We start from the raw sequence: 7,013 nt of genomic DNA, 5'->3' as shown, positions 1-7,013 counted from the left end.
CCTCCACCTTCAAATGATCTGAACATTGATCCTGAAATTGATACTTAGAGTCTTGTCTTTAAAGAAAATCTAGTTCACCAAAACCGTTATAGTGCTCTGTTTGAAGTCATGGATAAGGTTCTCACCTTGTCCTTTAATTTGCTTCTCTGTCAGACCACTGATTTTCAGCTGAGATGCAGAAACACTAGAGAAGCAGGTGTCATGAAAGGTTTTGATTTATTTTTTACATCATCCAATAACTTCACCAATAATTTCAGCCTCTTCCTAATGAAGAAAATTTTTTTCACCTGCAATTCCAGTTCCTTCAGTAAACACATAGAGATTAGAAGCACTGATGGATCTCTGCCATTGGCATGTCTGTGATATTGAACTCCAAGCATGCCAAGATCTGAGTTTGAGTATGAGAGCAGACTGCAATGGAAAACATGGCCAATATTGCAGAAATGTTCACCGAGGAAAAATGTTTCTGATCTGGGTCTCCACAGTGAACCTCTGGTACAGGTTAGGTACAAAGTCACCATTGATGAATGTCTTCTTATAAAGAGTGGAATTTTGTTGAGGCAATAACAGGGACTTATTTTGCCTTCAGGGCTGTTAGGTGGCGCACAATGTATTGCAACATGGAGCCCAAGTACCAAGAGAACAAGACAGAGGAACAGTGGCATTTTGGAAGGATGGCAATGTATAAGAGATGACATGAGAGAACTACCAAGGGTATTCATCTGTGTAAATCAACTTTTTAGTCAGAGACATACAATAATCACCCACATTCATTAATAAAACAATGACAAATATTTTCTGATATGCTCACCAGGGGCTGAGTGCAAGTTGCTCTCCCCTGAAAAGCTGATGATGTATCTAACTTGAGCAGAGGATAGGGGAAGTGGTTTTCAGAGGCCAGAGAAATAATGTCATGGGCTTTTGTCCAGATGTAATAGCAAAATTATGAAAATGTTGTAAGTAAATTAAATTTATGGAAATTGAACCACTTTTTATTTGAACCAGAGACAGTCTTTGGTGGGAGAAATCCTTAGATAAAACCAGTATTCTTTCTGCATACATTATGCTTTCTAGATTAGAATTTTGGATTGTATAATAATTTAATTTGGTGTTTTCGTAAGATAAAAATCTCTAAGAGATTAGACGAGAGCACATCTGCACTTGTTGGGCTAAAAAAAAAGCAAAGAATACATTTAAAAATATATATTTAATTGGAATGGAAGGGTGTAGTACGCAGGCAAGTTCAAGTTCACATACTGAAATCCATGTATTAGTATGTGGCATAGAAGCCACAGCAGTATTTCAAAACAACAAGAAGATGAAAATAAAGTTGGCTGCATTTTAGGTCATTCTTACCATTACTATCACTTCAAAGTCGTTTCTGATTTGCAAACCATCTTAACACCATTATTCTTATAGCCATGTGCATCACTTCTAAATTGCTAGAATGGAAAGCCACAAAGATAACAGTGTAAGTTTCTCTGAGCCTGGCAACACAATAAAGAAATTATCTGTGGAATCATCACTGGCCATAGACATGACTGATCAAAGAGGAGAGACTCATGAAGTCAGGACAGGGTCAGGGCTCCTTACACAGCCCCCTGCCCCCATCCTCTTCCTGGCTTTTATAATCCACTCCCAGCAAAACAAGTACCACCTCTCAATACAATGTATCTCTAGTCCAGTTTGTTCTTCTGAGTTCCTAGCCATTTATCCAGCTGCCTATTAGACATTCTTAACTCTCAATTTGGAAATCTCAGTTTCCAAAAATGCAAACACATCCTCTCCCCACCCACAAATCTGCTCCCTCATCATCATTTCACACCTCAGTCTACTGAAATTGTCTGTGGAGAACTCCATGACAGAAACCTGGGACTCCTTCATCCTCATTCCTCACTTCTAATGAGTTATGTTACCCAGTGAATGAATGCTGCCTAAATACTTCTCAAAACTTCTCCCTTCTGTCCATCCCTACTTCCATGGCCAGAACTACTCTGTCAGCTCCTAAAGGTTACGCTGCCTCCTATGTCCTCCATCCCAACCTCCCTCCTTCCACCACTCTACGTAATCCCCATTTTGTTGCCAGAGTCTTCTTTCCATAAAAGTCACTGAGTTTGGTTAAAAGTCAATTATCAAATGACCATACTTAAACGCTTGGCCCTTGGACCTAGGAACTTGGAGTTCACAATTATTAAGGCCTCTGACTTGCTGATAGAGATGTTAAAAGTTCCCAAAGGAAAAAAATTACTTATAGCACATACCCAAGAAGCCACTTGCATCTCTCAGAAAACAATAACTTTCTATCCTTATAACATATCCTCTATTTCAAAACTACTCAGTACAAATTAACCCTAAGATGATATTTTCAAAGCTGATGCACAAAACCAAAGCCAAGAGAAAAAAAAATGCAAAAAGTGACAAGACTGGATAACTTTGGGTAACTGCTTTAGCTGCTAGAACCATAAAAAAAAGGAAGAGAATTGTCAAAGTTGGTGGGGTCCAGGTTCACACTTGGAAAAAGGCAAAATGATGGCCATGGGCAAAAGCCCAAAAAGTCAACAGGAGAAAGTTCTTACCATCAAGACAAAACAGTGCTAGGACTAGGAGCCTTTTGAGGGAAAGGCAGAGGCTGGGTAATCCTCTTTAATGAGTGCTGTAGAAATGATTTATGTATTGGTGGAGGAAAACATATCAGAAGTAGTTTCTAATCCCAGACTTCTGATACTACACACATATCTGCCTTCCCAAGGGGAAACCAGTCCTCTCCTCTGGTCATTAAAGTCCACTATATCATGCCTTGGTCAGAGACTCCAAGGAATGAAAAATTCCACTATCCTAGATTAACTGTGTACTGACTATATGTGAAGAAGCAGTGTAAGCAGAGAGCGTTGGACTCAGTCAGGAGAGCTGAGTTTAGCCTTGCCTCTGTTTGTTTCTAGCTGTAGTGGTAGCAGTGTCTTTTTCACTTAAGAAAGTGTCTCTTACACTTAAGAGACACTTTTGCTAATTGACCACATGCAGGATATGACATGAAGGACCTGATTCCAGGCACTTCCAGCTTCAGGACCATATTAAGGATGGTGGGTTAAATCGGAGGGTAGAATAGGAAACGGGCACTAGTTTGAGCTAAGTCTAGATGCAGTCTATGGTGGGACTTGGAAGTAAGGAAAAGTCATGCAGACTTTACCCGAGGCCACTGGGAAACCACCAGTGGGAGAGAGAGAGAGAGAGAGAGAGAGAGAGAGAGAGAGAGAAAGGCTTCTTTTCAATCAAATACAGCCTGAGCTCCTACTGGTAGAAAGCACCACACTCAGCACTGAGGGTTTCAGAAGTGAAGGTTTAATATCAGTCCTGGACACAAGGCAAGGGATCTTTCTGACTTCGTGGAACTCACTGCCCAAACTGAATAGAAAGGGGTACATCTCACATATGGGCGGGTCACTGGCGCATGGGTCCCACAGAAAGGCAGAGGCAAGCACAGATCTCTTAACTCCTTAAAGAATTGAAGGGGGAAATTGATAGTTGTACAATTATAGTTAGAGGCTTCAGCATACCACTATTAATAATGACTAGAACAACTACACACAAGATCAATAAGGAATCACAAAACATGAACAATATAAATGAAATAAAACTAATATACACAGAACACTGCACTAAACAATGGTAAAATACAAATTCTCAAGTATACACACAGAATATTCTCCAGGACAGACCATATGTTAAGCCACAAAAGATCTCAAAAATGTAAAAAGCTAGAAATTACATAAATATCTTAACTGACCACAATGGGGTGAAACTAAAAATCCATGACCAAAGTTAAAAATAGAAATTCTCAAATAAGTAAAAATTAAGTGACACACTTTTCTTTTTCCTGCAGTGCTGAGAATTGAACCCAGGGCCTTACCTATCTATTCTAGGCAATCACTCTATCACTTGAGCTACACCCCTAGTCTTTTTTTATTTTGTTTTTGAGACAGGCTCTCACTGCTACCTTAACCTAGACTGGCCTTAAACTCCTGATCTTCCTGCTTCCACCTCCTGAGTAGCTGGGATTTTCATCATGTACCACCAGACCCAGCCAACAACACACTGAAACAACCAGTCAAGAAACCACAAGGTAAATGAGAAAATACTTTTGTGTTGAAATACAATGAAAATACAGCTCAAGGGGCTCTGTGAGGGCGTTGCCCGCTCCTCTGCTGCTTCCCTCTCTCCCTCCCCTGTCAATCACAGTAGAGGAGGAGCTGGACTGGCAGCATTGGTGGAAGTGGCAGTGGCTGCAGCTAGGTCCCCACACGTGCCGCCCCCAGGCCGCCATTGAGTCCACCAAATTCCCACCGACCGCTGCACTGCCACCCCTGGGCCTCAGCCGCCTCCCAAATATTGCAAGGTCCGGGTCCCTGCCCTGGCCTGCACGGAGCAGAAGGGGGAAGGGGAGAGGAGGAGCCGCCGAGGCCTGGGGGGCATCCCGCTTTGCTATCTGTAATGTCCACAGAACTGGACAAGGAGCCCATTGCACTGAAGAGTTCCAGGTGGTGATAGTGGACTGGATGGGCTAGGAGGACCAAGTGTACAACTAGGAAGCCCAGATAAGAAAAAAAATGCAAGGCAAATGCACAGGGGCCTTCTTTTTCTCCACTGTCTGAGTATGCTCCACCACCAAACCCAGACTGACCATCTAGTGACTACTAATCCATTTGATGACAATTATAATACTATTTCCTATAAACTATTACCTTTGTCAAATCCACATTGGCCCTGATTATCTTGACTTTGAAGGCATATTCAGAATGCCACCTCAAAGTGCTCCCAAGAATGTCTTTCCCACACTGTGGTCCTTCCTCACTTAAGAACCATCCATTTTCTCAGAATCCTTTGGATATGGGTTTTGTTTGTTTTGTTTTGTTTTTGCAGTACTGGGATTTGAACTCAGGGCCTCACACTTGCTATGCAGGTGCTCTACCACTTGACCCACTCCACCAGCCCTGGGCATGGGTTTTAATTGACCTCCAGCTTTTGACTTTGGGCCAGAGGATAATTCAAGTTTTGGAAATAATAATGTACTAACAGAATGTTAACATGCCTAATCAACATTTTAGACAAATTCCTGCTGAAAACTTCAGTCAGATTCCTCCACAGAAAGCTAGCCAAGTATCTAACCCTGATTTGACACCTAATTTTGTCCCTGGAAGTAATTCACATTTCACCTCTCCTTTAGAATCTAATCATTCTTTTATTCCACCTTCATGCACTTTTGGTCAAGCAAAAGTACTGCCTCCCAAACAAGACTTTAGTCAAGGAACAACCAAAAACACTAATCAAATTCCTCTGCTCACCCACCCCACTTAAATATGGATGATAGCGCGAATTGGAGTAATATTGGATTAAAAAATGTTAACCAAATCAATGTAGTAAATCAAGGGAACAGCCATTCAAGTAGCGCTGAAGGCACAAACAACAGCCATGCAAAGAGGATGCAGAATAAGCCACGACAACCTACAGGTGCAGCCCACGTGTGCACCACTGAGAGAAAAACAGTAAGTCCTCCCTCCTCTCCAGACGTCACGGCCATTTATCTTCTGACCCAGCGTATCCTTATGGAATTTGTACAAATGAAGTAAATGATGGTCAGGATGCCATCTTGTGTGAGGCCTCCTGTCGGAAGTGCTTTCACTGGATCTGCCCTGGGAGGCTGAAACAAGTATGGCCTCCTACATGCAGAAGCATCAGCTGTGTGACTGACAAAGATATCCCGTTATTGCACCAAAGAAACTTTTGGTCACCCTGTGGTGGGCAGTGATGCTTAATGACAGGCATTAACTAAAATGGATTTTTCCCTTGTGTATTACAGAGGTTTGTGGCACAGGATTTTAGTGTCTGACGTTTTTTAAATACAGATACAAAACATTATTGCCTTTTAGTTCTTACGACTATTATACTCCATTGCTAGTGCAAATTTTGTATTGTTCCTAACTGAAATGAGAATAATGGATGTGATGGTGCTCAAGAAACATTTATAAGTAAATGTTATTTATCATAAATGTAAAAAACCTCCTGAAGCTTCAAAACAATATATAACAAAGGAAGGCAAGTTTTAACTTTTAAAAGTTAGAATCATTTAAAAATGTGTATTTCAGTGCTGAACTTTGGCCATAACACTTTAAACATTTAGTTCAAAGTTTTATAAGGATCCATTTAACATGTTTTCCAGACATAAAATGTGCAGCTATTACATGGGGAAAACAAACATTTTAATGGATTTTCAAAAAATAAGCTTATGGTATCAGATTCTTTCTCCATTAGGGTCTTTGAAATTAGCTAATTTCATATATTTAAATCCGTCTTTCCAGGATATCTGTGCAGGTGCAAGACAGAGAGACTTTAACATGCAGTAGATTCTCAGGAAGAATTTGTTAATTAACTAGTGGACAGTGCCACATGAAATTGCTCATATTAAATCAGTTGAAAATTGACTGCAATTAGTAAAATGGCATAAAGTATGCTGCCAGTTGTACTGTTTAGAATTCTGTTAGTATTATATGCTTAATATCCCTTGATTATTCAGTTGTTTTCCAGAGAAATAAATAATATAGAACCCTCAGAAGAATTGTGAACAGTTTGTTTTACATAACTTTGAACTGCAAATGAGAAAGGGGTAGAAACATCAATTTGGCCTCAGAGGGCTCTACTGGACAAAGAACTCCACAGAGATGGGTTGAAAAATCTTGTTCTGGAACTGGCACAGCCACCTGACCTGCTGCAACACTGTCCTGATTAGTCAGTGGCCATCGACACTGAGGCGAGACCATCACTAGCAAGAAGATGACAGCTTGCCCAAGGCTCGGACAATGGGATGACTGCTAGTAATTTTTAACAGGGTTTTCTGTTTGTTTTCTAGATAGGGTCTTGCTATGTAGCTTAGGCTGGCCTTGAACTCGCAATTCTGCTTCAGCCTCCCAAGTACTGGGATTATAGGTATGCACCATCATGCCTGACAGCAATAAAGCTCT

At 40.9% G+C, this 7,013-nt stretch overlaps 1 pseudogene; it reads left to right on the top strand.

Moving 5' to 3' along the window:
• Nucleotides 1–4,488: 4,488 nt before the first annotated feature.
• On the top strand, nt 4,489–5,810 carry LOC109675548 (pygopus homolog 1-like; annotated as a pseudogene).
• The last annotated feature ends 1,203 nt before the right edge of the window (nt 5,811–7,013 follow it).

Source organism: Castor canadensis, chromosome X (assembly GCF_047511655.1).
Source record: "Castor canadensis chromosome X, mCasCan1.hap1v2, whole genome shotgun sequence".
Taxonomy (NCBI): Eukaryota; Metazoa; Chordata; class Mammalia; order Rodentia; family Castoridae; genus Castor; species Castor canadensis.
The sequence above is the reverse complement of the archived record's forward strand: the minus strand, read 5'-3'. Positions and strand labels throughout refer to the sequence as shown.